Here is a 27,965-nt window from a genome sequence, read left to right on the forward strand (position 1 = left end):
TTACTTGAAAAATGCACTTACAAGTATAGGTACGTGATATATTAACAAGCGAGAACCTTCAAGCTTGGTTTTGCTTTCAAGACAACTGGTATCACAGCAATGCAACAAAATCTCTCTGAGAAAAAACTGTCCTTGAATAAATCTTCTACTGTATTTTTTCTTTATCTGGTCCTATGTTTTAGCCTCTTTTCACATACACACTTGCCTAAACGTTTAAAGACTCCCTTCATCCTTATTGATCTAGTAACAGTAAATCATATGCTAACTCAGTTACTATAACTAGAATAGCCATTATAACTGACCTATTGATTCCAGCCTCTCTTAAATGTTATTAATCACTGTTTGTTCATCTTGTGTTATCTCACATACTGCAGTAGCCCTGCTTAACACAGCTGATAACTGCAAAGCCGCATTGCATAATTCTGACCTGTGCTTTTGAAATCTTAATTTCTATTTTCAAAATTATTCTTAAGCCAAGAGTATGTATTTTTTAATTTAGAAAGTTTTGTTTCCAAACACTTTGGTGAAATCCTAAAGGTCACCGTGCCCATCAGTACTCAATAATAGTGTCTCTTAAAATGTGATCTACAAGCACCTGCATCAGAATCATCTGGAAGGCTTCCTTACAGTCTAGGCTTCTGAACAAAAATCTTGGAGGATGAGGATCTGCATAAATGTTCTTTTAAGCCACCAAGTTGGTGGTAAGTTCTTATAGTAGCTATAGGAAACTAATACAATCTCCAACATGGGATCCAGATTTGGTCTTAAAAAATTACTGAGGGCTTCCCTGGTGGCGCAGTGGTTGAGAGTCCGCCTGCCGATGCAGGGGACGCGGGTTCGTGCCCCGGTCGGGGAAGATCCCACATGCCGTGGAGCGGCTGGGCCCGTGAGCCATGCCCGCTGAGCCTGCGCGTCTGGAGCCTGTGCTCCGCAACGGGAGAGGCCACAACAGTGAGAGGCCCGCGTACCGCAAAAAAAAAAAAAAAAATCCTTGAAAGTGAGAGTTTGGATCATGCCAGGGCTCCATCCAAAGATGTTTTTGTTTTCAGGCACGTCCCTCGGTCTTCCTATGTGATGTGCCCTCACTCACACTCTGTAGCTGATGGGATACCCTACTACTTTGGCTGCCTTCTTGCCAGTTCTCTGCTAGAAATTTCCAGAAGCTGTACACACCTCACCCTGAAACTTGATCCTCAACAACTGTGAGATGTGGCATGGTCTGTCACCTTGGCATCTAACATGCTTGGTCGGTACCCATTTGGCATTGTAAATTGGCTTACAGTCTTGGCTATCCTTTCTGAATATGATTCCCTAGTACCTCTGCCTCCCTTAACCTCATGAGTTGCTAATACCTTGTTTTCATCTGTGTGATTAGTCCCTAGGATTCTTCACTGGATATCATGGTAGGGAAGCGCATGGAAATCAAACAGTTCCCTTCCTCTGGACATCTAAACTGCTCATCTAAGAATGACACTTACTTTTCACTTTCCCTAAACAACCTTTTCTTTTATTACATTCTCCCTTAATTGCATTTCTGTTATTAACTTTGCCCCAAGTGCATCTAACTATTGACTTTCATTTCTTATTCATCTTGGGCAGCTCCTGGGCTGTATTGTTAATTTGCACTTCCACATAGTTCTAGAGATTGTCATTTCCAATTTCATGTGATTTTTCTTATAGCTGTAGAACTTCATGTTCCAGGTCTGTAAGATATTTAGTGAAATCTGTAAAGCTGGTAGCAGAGAACAAGGTGGCCTGTGCTTCTTTGTCAATTAACACTTTCATGTTCTGGTCTTCTGAAAAAGCCTTCCATTATTTAAATAAAAATTTGTGAAGAGATTTTTGTGGCTTCAGTGATACTGAAAACACAAGGACTTTTAAATAGCACTGTTTTCACCAATTAATTCTTGTTTATTGTCACAGATAAGTAGATAATTGGTAGTTTTGTTTGTTTTTTGTGTTTTGCAGTACGCGGGCCTCTCACTGTTGTGGCCTCTCGCGTTGCGGAGCACAGGCTCCGGACGCGCAGGCTCAGCGGCCATGGTTCACGGGCCCAGCCGCTCCGCGGTACGTGGGATCCTCCCGGACCGGGGCACGAACCCGGGGCACAAACCCTGCATCGGCAGGCGGACTCTCAACCACTGCGCCACCACGGAAGCCCGATAATTGGTAGTTTTGATACTTAAATTACTCAAAGAATCCGTCATTAAATTGATGGCATTGTTTTCGTCAATTTAATGCACGCCGCATGGTTTCTGTTGCTGCTTGCATGTCTAACTTAGTGGAAAGACTATTTGGCTAAGATACACTCTTGGAAAAATGGATTCACAAGGCTGTTTCTTTGAGAAGCCACTACTATCTCTTTTCTCACTCTTAGCTGATTGTTTTGCCTTCTAATTCATTGTAAGATGGAAGGAACTGAGTGTTCTGGTAAGATAAAGGATGGAAAGTGTCCATTGGATTTGGTAATGAGGAGGTCCCCAGTCACTTTATATAACACAGTTTGGTAGAGACAGAAGCCAGACTGCTGTGGGTTGAGACATGAATGGAAAGTGAGGAAGTGGAACTAGCAGTGGGAAAGATGAAAAGCATAGGTGAGAGACTGGATGGTAAATATCCCGTCAGCCAAAAAGTTTGTTCGGGTTTTGCCGTAAGATGAACTTTTTGGCCAACCCAATACAAGGGACAAATGTTCAAAGAGGGATTTCAAGAAGAGAGAGCCTCTAGGATGTTAACTGGCTGGGGAGAAAGAGCCAGCAGCAAGACAAAGCCTTTCAAGAGAAGGTATGACTGAGGGAGTAGGACCCTGGGGTAAAGGAGGAGATGGAGGGCATGTGGATGGCGGCCAAAGTGGAAGGGCTGGTTGGTTGGTAATAAGAGGAGGGGAGCAGCACTTTCTGAGCCTGGAGGACAGAAGTTAAGTGTGGGCATGTCTGAAGATGTGCTCGTGGGGAGGCTGGGCTGAAAGTTGAAGGAAATCATGCCTGAGGGCCTCAACCACTCTCCACCAAGGAAGAAGCTTTGTCATCTGCTGAAAGTGTGGGGCTTATGGATTGAATAATGGCTTGAGGAGCATGGTGGCAATTTTTGATGTTCACTGAGAAGATGTGAGAGGAATACGAGAAAGAACAAGAGAAATGATCAAGGGATGGTATTGTGGCCCTGAGACTGAATCCTTGAGTAGGCAGTAGCGTCCAGCTTTGTGGTTGTATGGTTTCTACCAACAGTGTTCAACCTCTGGGTATATAAGCAGAAGGTACAAATTGTGGCCTTAACCCAGAGGCTTTAAAAAAAATCTGTATGAAAATAATCATAGGATGGGGATATGAGGGAATTTGAAGTACTGGTCCAAGTTGGGTAGGGAAGGTAGGGAGGCCAGGAGTGGGACGACAGACTGGGAGATAATGGAAGGACAAAGAACATCCCCATCTGAGGCTCACAACAATCCTTCAGATAAACAGTTTAATCAGCCTAACTTTGAAGATGAGGAACCTGAGGCTCTGAGATGTGAGGTGACATGTTTGGTGAGGTACTTAGAGAAGTAACCGAGATGAGCCACACCTTTCCTTCTCCACTGTCTCTAACCCTTCCAGACCCCACAGTCCCAGCTCTGTTCCTCTTTCTGAACTCCAGCGTGTGTAAGGGAATATCTTTGCATACTTATATTTAACTCAAATAACCTTTGGCCTCGCCAATCTGTGCCCACACAAATGAAGTCACAGCAATGGAAATTTTATTTGCTCATTGCTTCCACCTTTGTAATACAGCACTTCTCTTTCAGGCAAAGCCTCCCTGTTCCAAGTATATTTTGGAATTCCCAGGGGTGTGTCACAAGTCCACTCCCATTGGGTCCTCTGCTGCATTGCTGGGTGACAGTCGAGGCCAGTGCCCGTAAGAGCCCTCATGGGACCAAGCAGTGGTCCGTGACTTAGAAAGTTCCTTACAGATAAGAAAACTGAGGCACAAAGACATTAGTCACTTATCTATGATAACAAAACTACACAGTAGCAGAGCTGAAATTCACACTCAGGAAGTCTGATCACACTGCAATCTTTTTCAGGTTTTTGGTGCCAATGTTATACTTTCTTCATAAAAACCATCTGGAAAATGTTGTGTTTCTAAGCTTTGGATTAGTACAAACATCACTGGAATAGTCTGTTCTTCCAAGGTTTTGTAGAATTCCCCTGTGAAAGTAATTGACACCTTGTGTTGGTCTACGAAAATCAATCAGTTTAAGCTTCCTCTCTCTTCTGAAGGCAGTTTTTGGTAAATTAAATTTTTGTATAATATTAGTCTTTTTTTTTTATTTTTGGTTTCCGATTTTATTTGCAAGGTATTTGGCAAAGCCATCTCTTAATTTCTTTCTTTTTCCCTAATCCTTTGTCACTGTGGCTATTTTATTTATTTATTTTTGGCTGTGTTGGGTCTTCGTTGCTGTGTGTGGGCTTTCTCTAGTTGCGGCAAATAGGGGCTACTCTTTGTTGCAGTGTGCAGGCTTCTCATTGCGGTGGCTTCTCTTGTTGCGGAGCACGGGCTCTAGGCGCACGGGCTTCAATAGTTGTGGCACACAGGCTCAGTAGTTGTGGTGCACGGGCTTAGTTGCTCTGCGGCATGTGGGATCTTCCTGAACCAGGGATTGAACCCATGTCCCCTGCACTGGCAGGCAGATTCTCAACTGCTGTGCCACCAGCAAAGTCCCTCTGTGGCTATTTCTAATTTGTCATTTCTTATTTTGTGGATTTGTGATTTCTTCCCAATTTTTCTTAATTAGGTTAGCTTGTTATTTACCCATTTAATTCTACTTTTTAACACAAACATTTTTTGGTGATTTATTTATTAATAATACTGGTTTTATTTTGGTTCTGACTATTTTCAAATTTTTCTTTATTAATTCCGTCATTTCTTTAGTTGGATACTTAATTAAACTTTATTATTTTTATATAATTATTTATGAATTTTTCTCTGAGCACTGATTTAGCTCTAGCCTATAGGTACTGATATGTAGTGTGTTCTTTATCACTTTTTTGCTAGTTAATTCTTTAAAATTTATTTTTATGAGTTTTTTAAAAATTTCTAAGTGAAAGGCCTTAAAATTTTTTTAAATTTTTAAATTAACTTCAAGTTTTATTGCAATATGTTCAGAAAATATTTCCTGTACCAATTCTGTCTTTCAGAAGATATTGAATTTTTCTGGTGACATCATATGTAGTCAGTTTCTCTTGGATACTCAAAAGAAGAATAAATTCTCTATTTTCAGTGTGTACAATTGAATATATTTCCATATGTAGCATATTATATAGTTTGGGTCTTCTGTAACATTTGGTGCTACTGCATGAATGTTCATGTTCCTCCAAAATTCATATACTGAAACCCTAACCCCCAATGTGATGGTATTAGAAGGTGGGACCTTTGCTAGGTGATTAGGCTATGAGGTTGAATCCCTCATTAACGGGATTAGTGCCCTTGCAAATGAGAACCCAGTGAGCTCCCTCTGCTCTCCATCACGTGAGGATAAAACAAGAAGTCTGCAGTCTGCAACCTGGAAAAAGATTCTCATTAGAATCCAACCATGCTGGTACTCTTATCTTGAACTTCCAGCCTCCAGAACTGTGAAAAATAAATTTCTTTTGTTTATAAGCCTCCCAGTCTATGGTATTTTTGTTATAGCAGCCTGATCTAAGACAGTTGGTTTTGGTTTTGGTCATCTTGCTCTGTCTTGGGTTATCTTAAATAGAGCATAGGGTTGTCACCCAATCTGAGGATCTGTCTGTTTTTAATGTGAGTTAAGCCCAGTTACATGTATTTATATGACGGATACATTTGTTCTTGGTTTTCCTATTTTGGTGTTATATTGATCGACATAACTTTTACATCATTTTCTTTGCTTTCTATCATAGTTCTTTTGATATTTAGCAAGGTCAGTATTTTTGTTTTCTTGGTTATATTTGTTATTATAACTTTAAATAATATTCTTTAAAAATATATATTATTATGGCTACCAAGAAAGAGCAACAATAAAACTGTTTTGCATCTCCTTCCCCTCATATCCCTCTTCTCAATATTGATATTTTTAATTCTTCCTCTGCCACTATAAAGCATGTTTCTGAGAAAGTATCATGTGGGGAAGTGAGTAAAATGTGATTCAAAACCACTAAACAATTAATAGATTAAAATATATGATCACCTTTTGCGTGCCAAGCAAATGATGCTGCTGGTGATATCCATAAATGAACAGGCTCAGGTCTTCACCCTCAGGAAACTCACGAGGCAGATCACCAGGTGGATAACTGAGAACTGGATAAAGATACCTGTTAATTATACTCCTCAGTAAGAATTCCACATTTCTTATCATTTTAGTGTCTTTACTTGAATATTTCAAGACATTCTGGGAAATAATCTGCCTAGTGACTTAAATGCCTGACATAAGGAGCTCTGTTAGGACATTTTCATAACAGGGCACTATTACCATAATCAGTGAACTGCTGTTGAAATTTATCTGAGACAAAAGCATACTAATTCTTATTTTTCTCTGGCCCAATCCTTTTTGGATTGAATTGGGCCAGCTAGTTGGAAAAAAAGCTGATATTCAAACACTTCTATAAGGCAATAGATTATTTTTTTATTGGAAAGATGGCTTTGTTTTAGACCCTTCTGCTGTATTTTATAACATACTTAATGGCTATTTATCTTAGGGAAAGTCATGTTAGTGAATGTTTTACAGATATGAAATTCACTGTAGTGACAGCCTTGACAGATGGGTTCGGAGTGACACTCTTTACATTGGTAGCTTGTAGTAGAACTACGTAGCCCGGGCTGAGAGTTAAAATGCTCAAGATCTTCCTAGTCCTCAGTCTAGAATTTACTAGTTGTAATCTTGGGTGACCACTCCTCTGCATCTGTAAAACGGGGACAATATTCCAACTTTAGTATATGTGGTGCTGAAGCGAGCACGGGGACAATATTCCAATGACCACTGTGGGGATTGAATGAAATCAGTATGTGGAAGTCTTTGTAACCTGAAAAACCTTACACGTGAGATGGGATGAGGGGTGTATTAGTTACTGATTGCTGTATAACAAATTCTCCTCTCCCCACTCAAAACATAGCAGCTTCAAACAACAAACATTTATCTCACAGTTTTTGAAGGTCAGGAACTTGAGGGCAGCTTAGCTGGGTGGTGCTGACACAAGGCTGCAGACAAGGAGGCAGCTAAGGACATAGTCATCTCAAGCCTCAACTGGGGGGGAAATCTGCTTTCAAGCTCACTCACATGACTGTTGGCAGGATTCAGATTGTTGCTGACTGTTAGACAGAGGCATCTATCTATTCCATGCCGTGTAGGCCTCTCCATAGGGCAGATCAAAACACAGCAACTGGTTTCCCTCAGAGGGAGTAGGTGAGAGGGCAAGAGAAGGTACCTAAGATGAGAGCCCAGTCTCTTTGTAACCTAACCTAATATCATCTTAAAATTATAATAAAACTGTTGCTAACCTTGCAGAGCCCCTAAGATCTGTCTTAAAGTGTCACGTTGTTCTAGACTATGAAGGAGCTAATGAGGGACAAAACTTAGAAAGTAAATTTTATTTGCCCTGAAAAAAAGTTATAACGTGTTAAAATCTTGACAAAGTGTACTTAATTTTAATGGCTGTATTTCCTTGGCTTATTGCTTACTGCCTTTGCCTACAACATGAAGGGTTTTTTTTTTCCTAGATAGCAGAGATTGTGTGTGACCAGAATAATTTCCTGCACTTTATGTTGACTTTATTTACTCAACTATTTAAGGAAAAAAGAGAATAAAGGTTTCTTGTTCTTTACTTATGAAAGAACTAAGATTCTTTACAATTGTGTTACTTTCTTTTTTATTTTAAAATATTTATTGCCACTTTGATTAAATATAGAACCAGATGTTGTTTCCCAGGTACCCATAATCCTACCTTGATCAAGTGTCCCAGGCTCTTGTGGCAACTTCTTTGACTTTTGCCTTCTCCAAATCAGATCCTTAATACAAAAAAAGATAAACAAAACTTTCAGAATATATTTTACACCTAAAACTATCTTTGTGATTTCTTGGAGGGCTTCTGGAAAAATCACAAAGGTTTGTTCTCTTACCTTCCAAAAAGAGAGATGCTGGAAATATTAGGTTTCTTTATTAGTTACCATTGGTGAGTTACATGGGAAGAGTAGTCAAATAAGAAGAGATACTCAACCTTCCCTAGGTTAAATGTGCTTAAGTAAATGTCATGAATGTAAGTATTTTTAGAAATTGAATGCTTTGGGGGATTTCCCTGGCGGTCCAATTGTTAAGACTCCGTGTCCAATTGTTAAGACTCCGTGCTTCCACTGCAGGGGGTATGGGTTCGATCCCTGGTCAGGAACTAATTTCCCACATGGCACGAGGCACAGCCAAAAAAAAAATAAAGTCAACTAGACCACAGCCTTGTTTCTTTAGTTTGAATCTAGCATCTTCTAGGACAGTGGATTTCAACTGGGGATATATATCAGATTTACCCATGGGATTTTATAAAAATATAGATATCAAAAAACTGTTCCAGACTCACTGAATCTCTTTAACTTGATATTCTTGGTATATTCTTAGTATATGCTTACAATAGTCTTAGTATATTATATACATTGTGTTTCAGGATTATTGTGTTTCAGGATTATTACATATCTCAAGATTTCTTTCCTTCTGAATAATTATGTTCATCCATTTTTTGGTGTTCATCCATTTGTACACATCAAATGTAACATTCATTAACTTTGTTGAAAATAGGCATAATCATTATGCTTAAAGACATTTGTATACATTTTTAGAATGAAATGTAAAGTTATTATCTTTGCTTTTCATGGTCTGGAAATAATCTAATTTCCTAGTCAGTTGCATTATGCTTATTATGAATTCTCATCAGACCTTTCACATATGAAAATTTTCAGTAAACATTAGTCTTCAGTGACAGTCTTTTTGCTCTGCAGATAGTTTTTATTTTACTCGAATTTCTTGCTTGAAAACTCTGCTGTAAGCTACAGGTCATGTTTGAGTCTACAACAAAAAAGGACCATCTCAGAGCCTTGTGAAAAAGGACTATAACAGGTAATTCAAATTACTGACACTTTGAAAAGAAAGACTGTCAGGTACAGGCTTCTGATGGCATTGCTTAGATAACTTTAAGATCATACCAGTGCACTGGATCAGGATTTCCAGAACTCTTTTTAGTCAAGAAGCAGATGGTCTCATGACACTATTGACCCAAGATCCATCAGAACAAGAACTAATTACACCAGAGTGAATGAACTGATGAGAAAATTTTTATTGTGGTTACTTGTTTGAAATAAAGTTGATATTTATAAATATTTTCCCCTTAAGATTATATAAGAAAGACCTTTCCCTTTCTACTTAAGCTGTCTGTAACGTATAACATTTCTGACAGTTTTATTGGGATGTAATTCACACACCACACAATTCATTCATTTAAAGTATACAATTCAATGGTTTTTAGTATATTCACACAGTGAACTTTGCCACCACCACAGTCAATTTTAGAACACGTATCATCCTAAAAATAAACCCCGCACCCCTTAGCAGTCACTCACTGTCCATTACCCCCATCACTCCAGCCTCTAGAAACCACTCATCTACTTTCTGGCCCTATGGATTGGCCTATTCTGCACATTTCATACAAATTGAATCATATGTGTGGTCTGCCGTGACTGGCTTCTTTCACTTAGCACACGCTTTCAAGGTTCACGCATGCAGTAGCACCTATCAGCACTTCATTCTTTTTGATTGCTGAATAACATTTCATTGTATAGGTTTGCCACATTTTTTTTTTTTTTTTTTTTTTTTTTTTTGCGGTACGCGGGCCTCTTACTGTTGTGGCCTCTCCCGTTGCGGAGCACAGGCTCCGGAAGCGCAGGCTCAGCGGCCATGGCTCACGGGCCCAGCCGCTCTGCGGCATGTGGGATCTTCCCGGACTGGGGCACGAACCTGTGTTCCCTGCATCGGCAGGCGGACTCTCAACCACTGCACCACCAGGGAAGCCCTGCCACATTTTATTCTTTCACCAGTTGATGGATGTTTTTGTAACCCATAACATTTAAAATAATACTTGATTCTAACTGATACCTTTCCTTTCTCTGCCACTGCCCCCAAATCCCAAAACTTCAACTAAGTTTCCTTATTTTTTATGGCATAGTTTCATTAAGAACCTGTTCTCCTTATTACTAGAATTAATTGGAAGACACAATTAGATGACCAAGATATTCTCTGGAGTATCATACTTGAGAATTATGCTCATTGAATCAGGTATGGCCAGACACTTTTATGGAACTCAAATTGATTTTATTTCCGGAACTAATACCTACAAAACCCTCCCAGGAAAATGCTCACAGTACTTAGAGCGTCCAGCCTTACATGAGATCAAGAACGTTACTTCCTGCAGGCCAGGGCACTTGGTACATTTGGGGGACCTTGAGGAGAATTTATAGATAGTGCAAGTGAAATCTGATACAGAGTTTCTTCAGCTTGGTTTCCTAGCTTCAAGGTAGCAAATAATAGAGGCTTTTAAAAGTCCAATCTGAGTTTCCTTATGAAAACTTCCAGCAAAGTTAACTTAGGAAGGCCTATATAGTAAATTAATACTTGTGATATCTGTGTAAATAGTCAGGCCAAACCTTCTGAGACGAGCCTTATTTTGTGACCATGAATAACCATTCTTAGAGATTAGTCTGATCTCTAGGAGGCAGAGAGAGAGAGAGTATAAGGAAAAGTGTAAGACTTTGGAATGCGCAAAAGAAATTATTGAGTATCCTTTCAATGGAATGCTGGAGTCTCAGGATTCTCTCATCCTACCAGTGCATAGGCCTTTGCCTTTGACAAGGCTAAGACTCTGAAGAGATAGAAATTAACTAGCAGAAAACTTATGACAACATAAATAATTCTTGTCCACAGAAGTACAAACTAGCTCTGTGCAGTGGAATGCAATTTATTATTGTCCAATGATTAGACCAGTTTTTGCAAATTCATTTCAACGTTCCTTTACTGTATAGAATTTTGTGGTTCTTTGCCTTCTTTGTAACGTCTTTTCCAGTTCTCTGTCAATTAATGAGTTCAATAAAAAATATGTGCCACTTTTTCATTTTCCATTTGTATGAGAGTCATGATTTTGCTTTTTTTGAACATTATCCTTTAACATCCTTAATAAACCAAATCATCCCTGCCCCAGCTTTGTAAATGAGCAGCCTGAACTGCAGGGTGGGGCTGGCTGAGCTAAAGGTAAAGAGCAGCTATGCAGCAAGGGATGAGCTGGAGTGGCCCTCAGTGCTGGTGGCTCGCGGTTCTCTTTTGATTATTTCTAAGAATGGGATAGAGGCAGGGAATACATGAAAGAACCCTTTAGTGAAACAGTTTATAGTAGGAGAAGGGAACTACAAAGTAAACACACACACACACACACACACACAAGAAAGTAAATACAATAGAAAGACTGCCAGGACATCTGGGTTCAAGACTCAACTCTGGGGACTTCCCTGGTGGTCCAGTGGTGAAGACTCCACACTCCCAATGCAGGGGGCCTGGGTTCGATCCCTGGCCAGGGAACTAGATCCTGCATGCTGCAACTAATAGCCCACATGCCGCAACTAAAAGATCCTGCATGTGGCAACTAAAGATCGCACACGTGGCAACAAAGATCCCACATACTGCAACTAAGACCCAGCATAGCCAAAATAAATAAATAAATATTAAAAAAAAAAAAAAGACTCAACTCTGACACTCATTAACTGTGTGACCTAGGGTAACTTTCTTAACCTCTCTAGTTTCCTCAAATAATAATACTATCTCCTACGGTTGTTATGAGGGTTACAATGAAATGAAACTGTCATATAAGGTGATCAGCACAGTGGCCTGCAAGGAGTATGTACAAAATAAATGTCGACTGCTGTCAGAAGAAGGAGGCTGGCTTAGATCAGTGTTACTCAAACTTCAATGTGCTTGCTCTTGCGAAGCTTGCTTAAAAGGCATTCCTAAACCCCTCCCCCAAGGATTCTCCTTAGGAGGTCTGAATGGAGTACAGAAAGTAGCTTTGTAACAGGCACCCAGGTGATTCTGATGCAACTGAATTTGAAGATTTTGCATTGAGAAGGACTCCACTAGAGGATTTAAAATGTGTCTTTAAGTATGAGCATCGCTGTGTGTTCCTTCCACATTAAATCCTCTTAACAGGACTATCAGATTAAATACTTCCCTAAGTGGTAATAGAACCTTCATTATTGAGATCCTGAGAGAAAGGGTAGAAAATTTTAGGAAAAAAAAATGGGTGGATCACTTTGTAAAGCTGTATCAAGGAGGATAATTGTAAATAGCATTGGATAAAAGGCACATAATTTTAAACAGTGGCCTTGAATTGACTATTTAGTGATTGTATCATTTGAAACAGGAAAGAAATCTGAAAGCAGAGACCCCAATCCCAGAGTATTCAACACCTACAAGCTGAGCACGCAAAGTGTGGTCCCTGGACCTGCAGCATCAGCACCACCTGGGAGCTCATTAGCAACGCATAATCTGAAGCCCACGTAGATCTGCTGAATCAGAATCCTCATTTTAACAAGATAGTTAGGTGACGCACATGCAGTTTAAAGGTTGAGAAGTCGTGATATAGAACACAGGCCAAGCTACATAAATTAGCCAGGCAACAATTAATTATTAATCATGTAATGCGTATTAATTAATGGTTCCCAGTTGATGGGTGCTGGGACACATTAAAATCACCTGGAGAATTTCAAAATGCAGACCAACTCCAGAGACTGAATTTCAAGTGGGGCCCAGAAAAAAATTTTATTTTGAAGGAGACCCCCGGGTAATTAGGGTTCACAGCCAGGTTGGGGAGCTACTGCAGAGTATAAGAAATGGGAGTTCAGGAAAAGGATGGAAAGCAGAAGAGTAGGTCTTGAACTGACCCTTAAAATAGGGTTCAAGTTTTGCAGAATGAGGAGCGTGCGTGCGTGCGTGCGTGCGTGTGTGTGTGTGTGTGGAAAAAAGACTAAGACAATGTTATTGTAACTTTCTTCTAGGGAGAGAATGGAAAACACAAAGTGAAGGAAATATTGTTCTCTGGGGAGTTTTAGCAGGATTTTAAAACAATAACGTTTCTCTGTTAGAAAGGGTGACATGATGCTGCACATATCTTGGGAGCCAATGTCACATTTGATTAACATTTAGAAGCAATTTGAATGGATAGAATATTATTCTTCTCAATTCCCACATGGGGTTAATATGTACATTCTTTTTCTCACATAAAAGACAGTTTTAAAATCTTGTTCTACTTTGAGTAGAAATGATCTAAGCTTGGATTCATTTCAAGAAAATGGAAAATATTTCTATTGGCACGACAGTCTGACTTCACTGGATTCATTAAACATCAGATGAGATAATGGATATGATTGTAATTTGAAATGTGGGACACGCTATATAAATGTCAGGTCATGGTCTGGATCCCTTCTGCCGCTCCCAGTCCTGCCTTCTGCACTCTAACTCTGCACAAACTTGCTATTCCCCATGGCTCTTCCTGACTCCTGATCAGATCAGATGTCCTCCCTCCAAAGCGTTCTTGATTTCTTTTTCTCTTTTGGTCAGCCTTATACCTTGACTATATGTCCAATGTTGCACTTCATAATCTTGTGTTATAAGTTATTTGTTTATCTGTAGGCTTACTCTATTAGACTTAAGCTCTTTGAGACAAGTGACTTTTTAAATTCATATCTGAATATCTAGTGCTGAAGTTTCATTTCTCATATGTTGGCATAAACTCCTAACAGACGCCATCTCTTGTGGATAACAACCATAAATTCTGGACAAATTACAAAAATCAACTAGATGAAAGCTCTGCATAAGAAAGCAAGATAGGCAGATTTTGCAAGGACATTCAAATTTGGAAGGAATGACTGACACATTGCGAGTTCCCAATTTTTGCAGATGGCAAAATGACAGGCTGTAATCACAGTGTGGTGCTGTCTTTACCTGCTTTCTTTCTGACCTGGGCAACCAAAGGACAGAATTCAGGGAGGCCATGGCTGTTGGAAAGTCCAGGAAGGCCTAGAAAAAAGAAAGCCAGAGTAGGTAAACTTCAAATTCTACATTTAAACCCCACTCACAATCTGACTCTGCATCACACGCATGGTGAAGACCCAAGCTTGCAGCTGAGGCTAAAGAAGCTGAACTGAGATATGAACTGCTATGATGCTACAGATTACATTCTCCCCCAGTGTTCTATATTCTCCTTTCATAGCTCTTATTTTCCCAGGAATTTCTTAATATCTTCCTTCCCCAATAAGCTCCATTAAGCAGGTTCCAAATGGCACGTTGGATTATTGTTTCTAATCCCTTGGTAACTCCCTGTAATAGAATTACACACCCATGCCTGTGGCCACGCAACCTTGCAGTAGCTCCCACTGAAGTAAGTGGAGACCATATCCCTGCCTCATTAACTTGCGTTTGGCCGTATGATTTGATTTGACCAATGAAATGTGGACAGAAATGATAACGTACCAGTTCTGAACTGAAGCATTAAAAAGCACAGTATGTCAGTCTGGATCCAATCAGGAAAAATAATGATTTGAATAGGGAAAGTTTAGTATAATGAATTATTAAACCATGATAGACATCATAGACATAATGGGAACTCTAAATGATACCCCAGGGATAAGAAAGAGTACCTCAAGGAAGGACAAACTTGGAATAAGGCTGCTTCCCAAGGAGAGGTTTAGATCTCAGTGGAGAGGGTATGGCTGCAGCCCTTTGGATGGTGGAGATGTTTGCTGGGTTGCCCTGGCCAGAGCTGGGCCACAATCACCAGGTATCAGGAAACAACTCTCTGGGGCACAGGTGAGCTGAGAGTGATGGGCAGGAGCACAGAGTGAGTCAGCGTATCTGGAGCCCACTCACTAGCAAGGTGGTACAAAGCCAGTGATACGTGGTGTCTGTGTTGAGAAGGCTGAAGGAAACACCCTCAGGGGTACAAGTGAGCCAAGGCTCACAAGTGGGTATGCAGAGAGAGCTGGGGCACCACTGCCAGCATGAGGCCTAGAGTATACGAGTGTCCACATTAGGAGAGTCATGCCATGTAGGTCCCTGTGCCAGGTTGTGTAATCACTGAGTGATGGTGCACTCTGAGCACAGAGCTGGGACAGAGCCCTACTAGATGTTTCTACACACATGTACTATGCAAGAAAAAGTAAAAGCACACTGGATGCAGGAAAAGAAGCCCCCTTCCTCCTGAAAGTCTCCCTCCACTGACAAAGCTTACTGTACAGGACAAATGACGAAAGAGTCTGGTCTACTACTGCAAAGCAGGTACTGAAGGGTGAAGTTGGAGTTGAGAGCAATAAATCAGTAATTGGCTCTTTGAGTTGCTACCCTCCATGAGAAGAGCACGGCCCAGAGAGTCATTGCTTTCTCAGACTGAATCCTACAATGTGGAGCAGACAGGAGCACTGTGTGGAGTCCGGCCTACCTGAGCCGTGATCACTGAAATGACAGCCAACTTTGAAACCCACGAGTATAAAACAAGTGTTCATTGTGGCAAGCTGTTGAGATTTTTGAAGCGATTTATTATATTAAAAAAATTACTAACACATCTTGTTTTCTTCCATGTCCCTTGTGTCTGTGCCTAGATTATAAGGGGAGCTCGATATATACTTTTAAATGATTGTTATTCAAACTTTGGGGCCATTTTCTGATCGTTCTGAAGGTTTAGCTCAGGTGTTGTCTAATGGGCTACAGACTGAGTCACCATTTTAGGTACATAGCAGAATAGAAATAACATCATGAAGAATCTTACTGGATTTTGAATCTGATCTCTAAAAGAAAAAAACCTAAACCCAGGATTGCTTTTCTTAGCTTTTGGAATCCATGTAGCTCCTTCAGTGTGAAGCTATTAGGCCATTAGGCCTGGCTTCCTCATCTAACTTGGTACCTTTTTGATGTAGCTTTGGGGGAACAAAGTAAAAACTAATCAGAAGAAGATTGTCTTGTATGTGAACTGGCTATAGCTCAAAGAGTGAATTTATGGGTGAAGAGAGAAAATATAATCAAAACATAGCCTCTGCTTGTAGGGCTGTAACTATCATAAGTTAATTTTATGTTCCAATCTTCTTCTCCTGTTTGGGGTCAGAGCACACATCACACCCTCATATATAACTGACTAACAGTGAAGAACTCTGTCCTTTCTTGCATTTATTGTTGTGTTGATATTACTTTCATTACACCACAAAGAACCATCAGCAGGCATTAACATTCTTTGGTCAACTGAAATTATTTTACAAATATTCTTTTATATTTATTTATTATTTTATAAATACTTTATAAATAGCTTTACTATAGAGATACGAATCCCTTTCAAGGATACCTGGTAGAAATTTGAGTATGGTATTTCTTTCTTTTTTTTTTTTTAATGGGACTTTTTTAAAAAAAATTATTTATTTTTGGCTGCGTTGGGTCTTCATTGCTGCATGTGGGCTTTCTCTAGTTGCCGCGAGCAGGGGCTACTCTTTGTTGCGGTGCACGGGCTTCTCATTGCAGTGGCTTCTCTTGTTGCGCAGCACAGGCTCTAGGCACGCAGGCTTCAGTAGTTGTGGCACATGGGCTCAGTAGTTGTGGCACGTGGGCTCTAGAGTGCAGGCTCAGTAGTTGTGGCACACGGGCTTAGCTGCTCTGCGGCATGTGGGCTCTTCCCGAACCAGGGCTCGAACCCATGTCCCCTGCACTGGCAGGCGGATTCTTAACCACTGCACCACCAGGGAAGTCCCAGAGCATGGTATTTCGAAAGTGATCACTGATTTCACCACAGCTGCTGGCCATCGCTATCAGAGGACTGAAGAGTTTGGCCAGGCTTCTCACAGTGCCCTTAGTAGTAGAGCTGCCCCCTAACTTGTAACTGGAGCTATGTTAGAAGATCTTATTATCATTTCTATGTCTGCCCTGAAACCTCACCCTCAAAGTCAGCTGCTCTGCATCTGCTATCACTTTGGACTTTGTACTGCTGCTGCTACTTCTTCTCCCAAGTCATCGCCATTCTGCCATACAGGGGGTTTTGAGTTAGTTTTTCAGTGGGTTTTATCTTTTTTTTTTTTTTTTAAGCACACTGTTAACCCTCCCTTCGACTAATACTATAGTTATTTATTTTCCTTCCAAGGACATTCATTAAAATGCTTTCACAGGGACTTCCCTGGTGGTGCAGTCCAAGGGACTGACCCTGGTGAGACTACTCACTGAGGGCACTTGTAGCTCATACCCTCATGCTTGTTAGGCAGCTGGACCATCCTCATGAGCAGGCAGAAGGATGAGGTGTGCTAGAAAATCTCTCCCAACAAAAACATCACCGCATACATATCCGTTTTGAGAAATTAATTCTTCTGGGTACTGAAAGCTTCATTCTCACTTTTGGAATTCCCTATTAAAATGCACATAATCCTAAAGAATCGTTTTGAGTCATTTCAGATGTTATTAAGTAATATTTCAAGGGTTTTCTCTGCAAGAAGGGTTCCCTTGATGTGCTTTTGTAATAAAGGAAGGGAACCAGGAGAAAACAGTTCTGAAGTGAGATGTTTCTCTTCAAATCAAGCCCCCTAAACCACACTTAGGACTGAGTTGGATTTAAATCCTTGCTGACAGAGGCAGCAGTTCTTAGCAAACACAAGCACATTGAATAGTTTTATCTAAATTATGCAAAATGTAGGTAGAATCCCTAGATTTTTCTCTTCATTCTCATTTTGCAATCATTAGAGACCCTACATAGAGGGAATGGTAAACACTGGAGCTGAGGCTTCAATGAAATAATCTAAACACATTCTTGATTTTATTTGCAATCTACATATTTCATCAATTCCGATGCACTCCCACCTCCCCATTTTAACATTTTTGCAGTTGAGGTGTTTCTAATGGTTGGTTGTATCTTACAAGTATTGGCAGCCAGGTAGGTGGTCATTGTCATGTTATTTATGGCACCAGCTCCATCACTGTGTTTATGTTGTTGTCATTTCAGTTGACTTATATACACTGTTATTACCACACATGTTAAATTTAACTGGCATTTAAAGTATCTTCCATAGATTATTCTATGATTTCGTATTGAGACATTAAGATACTGTGAATGCAGATTGACCAAGAAACAGCACCAGGGTGTAAGTTTGATATCAGGGAAACAAATAGCTGTCATTGAAAGAGTGATGACAATTTCACATTTTCTTTCAATGCAATGGCCATGTGCTTTATGGGATATAGGAAAGGAAGATAATCATAGGTAGATGAAATTCTGTTACGTTTTGTTATTCACATTTATGCAGAAAGCTTTACCTATATCTCCCAAGCAAGACTGTACCAACATCTGCATTTGCAGAATTTTCTTCCAAACTGGCAGCTTGAAAGAAAATGTCGAGGATAATAGTGAAGTATCATCTTAAGAAATGCTGTATTACTAAAGCTCTCAATGGCACGTAAGACAAGATCATATGTATTCTATGGTATAACACAGATATAAAAACAAAACATAGACATGGAAATGCTGTGTTGAAAATTAACTCAAAAGAGTTCAACAAAAGAGACATGCACCCCAATGTTCATAGCAGCACTATTTACAATAGCCAGGACATGGAAGCAACCTAAATGTCCATCGACAGAGGAATGGATAAAGAAGATGTGGCACATATATATACAATGGAATATTACTCAGCCATAAAAAAGAATGAAATAATACCACTTACAGCAACATGGATGGACCTAGAGATTATCATACTAAGGGAAGTAAGTCAGACAGAGAAAGACAAATATCATATGATATCACTCATGTGGAGTCTAAAAAAATGATACAAATGAACTCATTTACAAAACAGAAATAGACTCAAAGACATTGAAAACAAACTTATGGTTACCAAAGGGAAAGAGGGGGGAGGGAGGGATAAATTAGGAGTTTGGGATTAACAGATACACACTACTATATATAAAATAGATAAACAACAAGGATCTACTGTGTAGCACAGGGAATTATAATCAATATCTTGTAATAAACCATAATGGAAAAGACTATGAAAAAGTATATCCATGGGACTTCCCTGGTGGAGCAGTGGTTAAGAATCCGCCTGCCAATGCAGGGGACACGGGTTCAAGCCCTGGTCCAGGAAGATCCCACATGCCGTGGAGCAACTAAGCCCGTGTGCCACAACTACTGAGCCTGCACTCTGGAGTCCATGAGCCACAACTACTGAGCCCGTGTGCCACAACTACTGAAGCCCGCACGTCTAGAGCCCGTGCTCTGCAACAAGAGAAGCCACCACAGTGAGAAGCCCGCGCGCCACAACAAAGAGTAGCCCCCGCTCGCTGCAACTAGAGAAAGCCTGCGCACAGCAGCGAAGACCCAACGCAGCCAAAAAAAAAAACAGTATATGTATGTATAACTGAATCACTTTGCTGTATACCTGAAACTAACACAACATTGTAAATCAACTGTATTTCAATTAAAAAAAAAGTTTGGCAATAAATTTGAAAAATCCCTAGGAATTAAATCAGTTCATTTCGTTCATACGTCCCTTTTGATGTATGCAAAAGAGCAAAGCATTCTTAAAATCTATATTTAAAATCTAAGTCTAAAAATTTCTTTCAAAAATTATACAATAAAATTTCAAAGTAATTAGGAAGCACTATGTCATAACTTAATTTGAACCATTTTTTCTTTCTTAGTGTTAAATAAATAATGGTGCAACTTATAATTGATGAGATTTTGGATTCATTGGCAAAGCCTGGAAAACTGCAGGTCCTCTAACTGTCAAATACTTTGCACTATGTGCATTTATAGAATGCACCCAGTAAAGAGAAGAGAGCTGATGAAGAAGAAAGAAGAGGAGGAACAATAACTGTTACAAAATGTGTCTGGGGTAATTCTTAGGTAATAGCAGTATCTATCACGGAAGGAAGCTGTCCCTTGAGTCTATTTTCAAGTTACTTTGACATTTGCAACTCAAAACTGATCACTTTTTACCTGGTGTCTGAACTTCCTATGAAAAATTATCTTAGGCATGAACTTGAATTATCTTGATTTGCTGGATGGGATGATTACCTATGATGATTTTTTAATCATACCTGTGAAGACTCTATAGGAGGCCAAATATAGTTACGGAGTTAACCTTTTAATTGATTTGGTTGTTATTGAGCAGTAGGTAACAGATAAAGTGTGGAGGGCAAGGTCAAATTCACCTCAGTCATCACAATGCAGATGTGGCCCCCTCCCCCACGGATGGCTGCCAAGATCTGAAGATTTGTGTCCTCTTACATTACATCCTAGAGGTAGTGATGTAGCACCTATGTGATCATAAATGGGGAAGATAATGTACAGGCTTCTGGCACATAAATGACTGGTCAGTTAAGACTTTTCACCATAATGGCCTTTCTTTAGTTACACCACCATTCAGACAATTTCTTTCTTTTCTTTTCTTTTTCAGAATTATGATTTTTCAAAAACCAAAACACCAATAAATGAAAACTCCATTCGAAGTAAATTTTCAGCATTACAATTTCAGACAAAACTGTACCCACTGATTTTATTTGGCATTATAGTGTTTATAGTGAGAAAATGTCATTGAGAACAGATATGAATAAATCTTCATTTTATAATATATTACATACAAATTGCATAGTTTTACTTTCAAATTGTTTTTGTTATATAAAGTTGTTTTTGTTATTGAATTGACATATATTTCCATTTGTGAAATTGTGTTTGGGTATCTTGGATTGGGATGGAAGGCATTATAATTCTCATTAAAATTAAAAGAAGTGGGACTTCCCTGGTAGCACAGTGGTTAAGAATCCGCCTGCCAGTGCAGGGGACACGGGTTCCAGCCCTGGTCTGGGAAGATCCCACATGCCACGAAGCAACTAAGCCTGTACGCCACAACTACTGAGCCTGCACTCTAGAACTCACAAGCCACAACTACTAAGCCCGCGTGCCACAACTACTGAAGCCCGCGCACCTAGAGCCTGTGCTCTACAATAGGAGAAGCCACCGCAGTAAGAAACCCACGTACTGCAACGAAGAGTAGCCCCGGCTAGCCGCAACTAGAGAAAGCTCGCACAGCAACAAAGACCTAACACAGCCAAAAATAAAAAATTTAAAAATAAATAAATACTTTTTTAAAAAAATTAAAAGAATTAAAGATTTTAAAATTTTAATGGCTTTTCACTTAGCAGCAGGGATTTTCAGGGAATTAATTAATGAAGGAATAGATATACTTAAAAGTCCTGGATTTAAAGAAGAAATAACCTTGCTAATGAGTATATGATCCAAAGAGGTTTCCAGCTTCTTACAAGTTTTGAAGTTTCTTGAGATTCCATCAAGACAACCATTAAAGACCAGTTCCCCAGGCTTGGTCTTGCCTTGAAGCCCACTGCCTAATACCAAAAGGCTCAAGTGTGGAAGGAAGGGTGTGCCAGGTTCATTGGGACGCTCTTCTAGGCCATTTGTTTTCTCCTTTGCCACGTTTTACACCGAACTCAGCGGTCTGTCTTCTCATCTTTGTATCCCCACTACCTATCTTAGGGTCTTATACAGAGTCCACATTAAATAAGTGTTCACAGATTTTTTTAAATGCCAAATTTTCCTTAAGTTTTTAAATTATACTTTTTATGTGTAGAGTTAGTAACTCCCAAGTTTTCTGAAGAAGAAAACTGCCAGCATTTGACATGAGAATTTTAAATCTTCACCTTTAAAAAAATTATGTTCATATTGAAGGGGAGCAGAATATAACACCTTTAAATATGGCTCTTTGGTTTAAGGATTATCTTGAGCTGGATGTTTTTAAGAAATTGCAGACACAGGAGAAGCTCTAAAAACCAAGTGAAAGTTACTCTTTTGTGAGAGACATTTACATCTCCCCAGGAAGACATTTACATCTCCCCAGGAGTATGACTAAATCTCTAGAAACTTACCAATGGAGAAGGCACTGACTTAAGTCTGCATAACAACCATAACCTTGTTTACTGTGCTTTTCCTGGTCACCTTCCATAACTGCCGCTCTCCCCGCCCCCCAACATCTTTCTTTGGTCTTTAGCTGACAAAAGAAAGGTATTGAAGGTGGTGGTGGTTTGGGCCATTGCAGGAGTTACTCAGTTTCCCTGGGTCTCTCCCATGTAATACAGGAGGCATATATGTTATTAAAGTTCTGTTTGTTTTTTCTCGTTAATCTGTCTTTTATTACAGAAGGCCTCGGCCAAGAAGCTAGAAGGGTAGAAGGAAAATTATTTTTCCTCCCTATAATATAAACAAAGGGGAATTGAATTAGCTTTATTTGGTCATTTTTGCCTTCCTCCAGTCCCATGCCCCCTTCTAACTGGATGTAACTGGGCTCCTACAAAGTCAAGATTGAGAACTTCCAGAATAGAGGTATTCAAGGAAAAGAAAAGTTATCAATGACATAGGTTAAATCAAAACAGAAAGAAAATTAGTAGTGAAGACTCGGGAGCATATCTCTGAAGATAAATCTCCGTATTAGATCGGTGAATAGCACATTAACGCATTAGAATATTTGGAAGTTTGCCACCAAGAAAAGATCAATTTTCATAAAGCAAAAGGAGACAGATATCACAAGGGCACATGCATTTACAGGCATTAAGAGTTTCTGGTGCAGTACGCTGAGCAAGCTGAGGTTGGCGTGGGAAGTTTTGAGTAGACTGAGACAGCCGTGCAGCTTTGGTCTAACGCTTCATAATTTTTACATACCTGAGGTCACAACCAACTCTAAACTTGCTTAAAGATTTATTTATTCTATAAAATCTGGACCTTCCTATATTAACAATACCACAAAAGGGTAATATTGATATATTTGAAATGAGATCCCAAGAGCTAAGAGCTTTTTTTTTTTCATTTAAAAAAATTTTATTTTATTGAAGTATAGTTGATTTTCAATGTTGTGTTACTTTCTGGTGTACAGCAAAAGAGCTCTTTTTTCTTGTAAGTTTATTCTGTGAAATGTTTAAATACTTGGGATGTCAGTTGATTTTTCCTTGGCCCCAAGAACTCTAGTTCAGTGATTCTTAACGGGGGCGTGGTTTTGACCTTCAGGGGACACTTGGCAATGTGTGAAGACATTTTTGGTTATCTCAACTGTGGGAGTGAGGAGAGGGTTGCTACTGGCATCCAGTGAAAAGAGACCAGGGAATTTATCTTATTCATAGTTTGATCTCCTGGACCTTTGAATATTGCCTGATACATAGTAGATGCATAATAAGTATTTGTTGAATAAGCAAGGGAATAACTGAATGAATAGATGGATGAATAAAGAATGATACAATTATTCTCCCTGAGCAATTTTCATTCAGTTAATTTATACTGTGGTGCTGTTAGCTATCAAAGTCTCTGCAAATGCAATTCAAATCTTAGTTTTCCATAACTCTCTCTACTGCACAAGAAAGATGTGCATATTCCCCATACCACATGCACACATGTTTGCCCACCTTGACAAAGAACATGGATAATTCATTCTATTGGAGGGAAAAATCAATCAAGTGTTTGTTTTCACTGTGAACATCACCAGGAACAAGATTGTTGCTATGCATTTACTGATGAAATGTTTAAGGGGCAGCTGTAGATAATTTGAGTCTGTGCCTCCAGATCACAGAAATCTGCAGTCACTTTAGAAACAGCAACTCTATTTTGTTTCTGTTTGTTTTAATCTCACACCTGAGCTTTACCTGATGCACTGTCATTTTAATATTGTTTCCATGCCACGGTCAGCAGTGAAATCACTTGGTGTTAGGATCATAGATTAATCACAGGCATAGCTTTCATTCAGCTGGAGGCAAGCATGGCTACTGTTGACTCTGCAGGCATCAGCAAAAAGCACTGATCTGGGCACTGGGGTGTATTAACTATCTAGTGCTGCCTAACAAATTACCCCGAAACTAAGCAGCTTCATAAAACAAATATTTGTTACCCCATAATTTCTGTGAGTCAGGAATACAGGCATGGCTTAGCTGGGTCTTCTGGCTCAGAATCTCTCACAAGGTCAAAAACAAAGTACTGGCTGAGAGTGAAGTCATCTCAAGGCTTGCTGGCTTCTAAATTCACTCACAGTTGTGGGTAGGATTCAGTTCTTGGTGGGCTGTTGGACTGAGGGCCTCAGCTCCTGCATGGCCCTTGACCAGAGGCAGCCCTCATTTCCTTGCCATGCAGGCCTCTCCATAGGGCAGTTCACAACATGACCACTGGCTTCATCAAAGTGAGCGAGCAAGAAGAGCCAGGGAGAGAGTAAAAGCTAGATGGAAGTCACAGTCCTTTATAACCTAATCACTGCAGTGACACTGCATCACTTTTGCCGCATTCTATTCACTAGGAGCAAGTCACTAAGTCTAGCTCACACTCAAGAAGGGAATCACACAACGGCATGAATACCAGGGGGTGAGGATCCCTGGGAGTCATTTTAGAAGCTGCCATCATAGGAGACTTAGATTTCCGCCGGGTGACAGTAACCAGCACTATGGCACTGCCTACATTGTTTTGCTGTTTGGCCCTCATTATTCTGATTTGTAAAATGAGGTGATTGGACTGAGCTGCCATCAGAGTTCAAAAGATGTTACTAAGTATATCCTACTTCCAGGATTTATTTGTTGAATATAAGTAAGGGCATTTAATATTTTTACTGTGTTGATTAAGGCTTTTTGGTTTCAAGGAGTAGGGTCTTGCAGGGAAAGTGGTCATCTGTAGTTAGGACCCAGGTGGTCTGAACTGAAATGGGAGGTGACAGGTGATTCTGGGAACTTATTCCTTTTAGACTGAGGAGCCTTAGTCATGGCATTTTTGCATTGCTCTGAGAGTCTGCTCCGTTCTCCTCTGCCTTCTGTCTTCCCCTCCGCACACCTTTTATTACACAGTTTCTACTTTCTCACTATTTGAATTTGCCGTGGTCCCTCATGATCCGGATCCTACCTTCTGACATTCCCTGTATGCATTCTTCTGTCAGCTACGAATTGGCACTTGCCATCTGCCTCTACAAGGATTAAATCATGCGCTGCTTGTTGCAGCCGCTGACTTCCAACACCCCTTGAAAGGAGTTCAGGGTGGAGAGCAGAAATGAAGCACTCTGTGCTCTGGGAAAAACTGGCAGAACAAGTCTTCAGATAGTTAGATATTTTCAGGAACCGATTTTATGAGCCCAATTCTTATATCTCCTCATATCTAGAAAAGCAGTAAAACCCTTCATTGTGACGTCTGCTTCACGAGACTAGAAGAAACCTTCTGCAAAAAATGTGTGCTTGATTGCATGTACTCTCCCTTCACCAAAATCACATATATTCTGACCTTCCCCCCTGTCTCTCTGGAGCAGTTTCTCAGAGCTGAGTTGCTGCCTCCTGGGCTATAGTCCTCCTTTTGCCCCAAATAAAACTTAACTCACAACTCTCATGTTGTGCATTTTTTTTTTAAGTCAACGTTGCAAACAACTGATGCATTCCATATCTCCCAGTGTAAATTCCTGAGAAAGACAATCTTATTGTTTCTGATCATCTTTTTATGACAAGCTTCCTGGAAGGTGTGGAGGGTAAAGACAGGCTCACCATAAGTGATTGCACACCGATCCTCTAGTGTTTCTAACACCTTACATATGGAGGACAAGATCCAAGGATCAACTCTGATAGGTTCAGAGTGCTTCCACTCCCTTCTTAGCCTTTGTCTTTCTTCTCATTGATAAAAAACAGTGCACAATGAGATAAAAATCTAGGGAGGAGTACAAATACACAGTCTGTGTCCTTAGGCTCTACAGTAAAATAGGAATCTGAACGATAAGAAAAATGAGCTCAAATATTTATTCTATTGATGGATTTTTCAAACTATGGCATTCTGACCCGGCCCCTCCCCCCCAAAAGGTATATTGAGCAGAGAACTATCTAAATTACACTCTGTGAGAAGGTTTTAATTGATTTCAGTAACTAAGACTTACGATTGATTTTAAACTTTCCAACTGATTTTAGCTAAATTGAAACTTTTGCTAAGTCCCTGTTGACTTCTAGCTTGGAGCGGAAGTCACAGCAGAAAATTCACATCACTGAGAACATATTTACTCTGGAGCGATAATGGAGAGTGCCTCACCCACACAGTCTCCTCTCCAGTTAGGAAGCAACATGTTTTTACGTTTCCTTACTTTTGCTGAAAATACAAGTTCTGGCTTACAATGTAATTTCATTAATGTGTTACCCTTATTATTAAATGAAGATTCATTAATTCTTTTTCCATCTTTGCTCGCTGATATTTTTCTTTTTAAAATCCCTTCAGGCTTCATTTCTTTCTTTTTTTTATAACAGGATTTCTTTTATTTTCAAAAAAATATTGATTGATTGATTTGGTTGCACTGGGTCTCAGTTGTGGCAGGTGGGCTCTTTAGTTGTGGACCACCGGCTATTAGTTGTGGAGCACCGGCTATTAGTTGTGGAGCCCCGGCTCGTTAGTTGTGGCATGTGAACTCTTAGTTGCAGCATTCACGAGGGACCCAGTTCTCCGACCAGGGATTGAACCCGGGCCCCCTGCATTGGGAGCACAGAGTCTCATCCACTGCGCCACCAGTGAAGTCCCCAGGCTTCATTTCTTCCAGAAAATCTTTTGCAACTTGATTCCTTAGGTTGAATGATAATTAATTATATGCTTTTGGAGCTCAAAGAGAATTGAGTATTTTAAAATCCAGTCTCCTCATTTTCTGATTGAGAAAACTGATGCCAAGAAAAGCTATGTGACTTGCCTAACATCACACAGCTAGTTAGTGGCAAAGCTGCGAATGGAGTCCATGTTTCCTCACTCTAGCTTTAAAGACCTTTATACCTTAATCAATCAATTAACGAGGTATTATTGAGTATCTTTTCAATTTTGGGGTAGGACCTGTAACGGAGCTAAGATATAGCAAGAGAAATGATTTTCTTTTTTTTTTTTACCAAATGTTTTTTCTCCTCTCTCCTTTCCACCTACCAAAGACATCTGTGGTCCAGATCCTTTGTTTCCTCATAGTGTTCTCCATCTACTGTAGTCTGCAAGTGACCGCCTTTTGCTTGGCTCTCCCCTAACAAGCAGAATGTTCCTTTTCTCTTTGCCTCATACTGCTCTCTAATGTGTGTGGATATAAGCCCTGTCTCTAACTAGACAAGAGGCTCCTTGGGGGCAACAATGAGGTTGCTTCTTTTGTGATCCTCACAACTCCTGGCACAAAATGCTGAATTTGGTAATAATTAGAAGACTTCTATAAGGTTTAGATTAAGGTCACAGAACAGCAGAGATGACAGAGTGAACTTGCCCTGTGGTACAAGACAGACTAACTAGGAAATGGGGCCTATGAAACATTATTCACTTCTTCATACAGTCATTCATTTTCAGGTATATTCAGAGCTTCAGAAAAGCAGAAGGAAGACAGATTCTTCTCCCTCCTGGACTAGAAATTAATTTCCCTGGGGTTGGGAAATGGGATGAGAAAGAATCCAAGGATCTCGGAATATCTTGGATCTACAAACTACTTCCTGGCTTTCCTGTTGGTTGGCAAGACCCCAAAGGTGACTGGCTCAACGGTGCATCTTACAGATGAAAGTAGAATATGATGTCCCTGTCCCAATGGTAATACTCTCAGAGGTAGGGGCTGACTGAGGGAGCCTTCAAGGACCATGACTGAAGATCAGATGGTCATTCTAAACCCTCCTCACCCCCTGCCTCCAGTCAATATTATGTCCCAAGAAATAAAAAGCCTGATAACATTATGGAGAAGATGGGGAAGTGCAGACTTAGTAATCCATTAGCCTGTTGTAATGGGAATTTGGAGTCAGAAGTTTAGTTGAAATACAAAAAGTGTATATGTAAAGAAGTGATAGTTCATGTACCTTTGAGACTGTGGACCGAAGTATAAGTCTGCTTCAAACTTTAGTGTCACGTTCCCATTTGACGAAACATTCCCTTTAGACA

At 40.0% G+C, this 27,965-nt stretch overlaps 1 protein-coding gene across 1 annotated transcript in view; it reads right to left on the minus strand.

The window, feature by feature from the left end:
* GRPR (gastrin releasing peptide receptor) overlaps window positions 1–27,965 on the minus strand; it is a 147,811-nt gene that overhangs the window by 44,012 nt on the left and 75,834 nt on the right. The window contains exons 5-7 of the mRNA XM_073799646.1: window positions 14,015–14,089; window positions 7,935–7,998; window positions 6,185–6,294 (exon numbers count right to left, since the gene is read on the minus strand). The gene's annotated coding sequence lies outside the window, so the exon portion shown is untranslated. The remainder of the gene's footprint in view (window positions 1–6,184; window positions 6,295–7,934; window positions 7,999–14,014; window positions 14,090–27,965) is intronic.

The sequence above is a fragment of the Tursiops truncatus genome, chromosome X, assembly GCF_011762595.2.
Source record: "Tursiops truncatus isolate mTurTru1 chromosome X, mTurTru1.mat.Y, whole genome shotgun sequence".
Lineage (NCBI taxonomy): Eukaryota > Metazoa > Chordata > Mammalia > Artiodactyla > Delphinidae > Tursiops > Tursiops truncatus.